Here is a 2,636-nt window from a genome sequence, read left to right on the forward strand (position 1 = left end):
TGTACAACATTTTATTTATTTTTTTTATATTTTATTTTTTATATTTATTTTTAGAGATTATAATTATAAGTGATTATAATAATAGAGTTATATTGACTTTATTAAATATATATAAATGATGATAATATACAACATATTATCACGAAATTCTGATTAAAATTTAGAAAGATTCAAGTAATAAATTTTTATTATGTCAAAATTTTTTCATCTTGAATTTAATGCTCTTGATATATCTAAAAATAACTACTTATTATAGATATTAGATGTCGAAATTCATCTTGATTCAATGAATTTTGGAGATACTATTAAGGTTGAAAATAAAACATCACAGAAGGATAAAAGCCAAAGCCATGACAATCTTCCTTCGCGGTCAACTTGACGAAGGATTGAAAAATGAATATCTCACACTAAAATATTTTGTAGATTATTTGTGGAAGAACCTTTATCAATCCGATATGAGTGGACACACTTGCGTCTACAAGATTTTAAATTTATAAATGAATACAATTCAGCAATGTTCCCAATTATCTCACGAATGAAATTATGTGGGAAAAAGATAACTAATAATGATATGTTAGAGAAAGTTTTTTTGACCTTCCATGTATTGAATGTGCTGCTGCAATAACAATATCGAGAAAAAGAATTTAAAAAATATTCTAAACTAATTTCTTGTCTTCTTGTTGCTGAACGAAACAATGAATTGCTTTTAAGAAATCATGAAGCGCGCCCAATTGGCGTCGCCCCATTTCTTGAAGCAAATGTGACAAATTATAACCCCAGAAGAGGTAAATGGTATGGCTTTGGTAAGAAGAAAAATTATGGAAGGAAGAAAACGTGAAGTTTTTAGACCTGTAGTCCGTACACCAGAAGATGTAAAACTTGTTGGATACAGATGAGTATTTGTGAGAAAACAAAATGAGAAAAATGAAGTTGTACGCTACAAAGCTCGACTTGTGGCACAAGTTTTTTTCACAAAGGCCCAGTATAGATTATGAATAAACATATTCTCCTGTAGTAGATGCAATAACTTTGCATTATTTGGTCAGTTTATCCGCATACCATAAACTACATATGCATCTAATAGATGTAGTGACAACTTATTTATATGGATCATTAGATCGTGATATCTATATGAAAATCTCTGAAGGACAAAAAGATATTTAAACTATCCAATGAATATTCAAAGGGGTTATACTTAGTCAAATTCCTAAGATCTTTATATAATTTGAAGTAATATGAACGAATGCATTATAATCGTCTTATTAAGTATTTGGCCGAAAACGGATTCAAGAATAATGATATCTGCCAATGTGTTTTCATAAAGAAATCTGCATATGGATTCATTATAGTTGTTGTGTATGTCGATGATTTAAACATCATTGGAACTCTTGAATAGATTTTAACAATTATAAAAGCTCTAAAAGAAGAGTTTGAGATGAAAAATTTTGAAAAAACTAAATTTTGTTTTGACCTGTAGATTGAGCATACAAAAAATGGGATTTTTATTCATCAAACAACATACACAAAAAAGATCTTAAAAAGATTTTATATGGATAAATCATATCCATTAAGTATCCCAATGATTGTAAGATCTTTGGATGTGAAAAATGATCAATTTTGTCCTAAAAAAAAAAATCTTTGGTTCTGAAATAGCATATCTCAGTGCTCTCAAAACACTAATATATCTTGCTAACAATACACGACTTGATATATCATTTATTGTGAATCGAAAATTTTTTTGATATCTTCATAGAACAGTTGATATGGGTTTGTTTTATTCATATGAATCTAAGTCACAATTACTTGGCTATGCAGATGCAGGATACATGTTTGATCTATACAAAGGAAGATTTCAAACAGGATACCTATTCACATATGGTGATACAGCTATATCATGGAGGTCTACAAAATAGATGATAGTAGCAACATCCTCTAATCATGCTGAAATACTAGCGATATACGAAGTAAGTCGCGAGTGTTTTTTGTTCAAAAGTTTAATCCAATATAATCTGTCGTGTGAACTGATTAATTATAAAATAGCTTCAACTATTCTATTTGAAATAATATAACATGCATTGCTCAACTGAAGAGTGGATACATTAAATGTGATAGAACAAAACACATTTCTCCCAAATTCTTCTTCACTCATGTTTTTCAAAATAAAAAACAATTGATGTCCAACAGATCTATTCAAATGATAATTTGACAGATTTATTTATAAAGTTATTTCCAAAAATTCTCCTTTAAAAGATTGATATATCATATTGGGATGCATCGATTTCGAGATATTAAATAATGTCGACAAGAGGGGGAGGTTATATTCTTTTTTCCTTAATCAGGTTTTTATCCCTATTAAGTTTTTCTTGACAAGGTTTTTAATGAGGCAGTCCTTAAAGAATATTGTACTCTTTTTTTTTTAACTAAAATTTTTTTCTATTAAATTTTTTTTAGTAAAATTTTAATGAGACATAATTTTAAATGAACATCTAAAGAAGAGTGTTATGATAAAAATGAATGGCCATTTAATAGAAGCTCACTTTTTTAATAGTAAGAATTTAATTTATGAAGGAAGACTAAAATTAATAAAATTTGAATATTTGACTTTTGTATGTATGTAAATAAGCATGGGTTGAGAC

The 2,636-nt window shown here is 27.8% G+C and overlaps 1 protein-coding gene across 1 annotated transcript in view; it reads right to left on the reverse strand.

Moving 5' to 3' along the window:
- Positions 1-2,636, reverse strand: part of LOC107634508 (heptahelical transmembrane protein 2-like) — an 8,104-nt gene that overhangs the window by 3,879 nt on the left and 1,589 nt on the right. The window lies entirely within an intron of this gene.

Source organism: Arachis ipaensis, chromosome B03 (assembly GCF_000816755.2).
Source record: "Arachis ipaensis cultivar K30076 chromosome B03, Araip1.1, whole genome shotgun sequence".
NCBI classification, from domain to species: domain Eukaryota; kingdom Viridiplantae; phylum Streptophyta; class Magnoliopsida; order Fabales; family Fabaceae; genus Arachis; species Arachis ipaensis.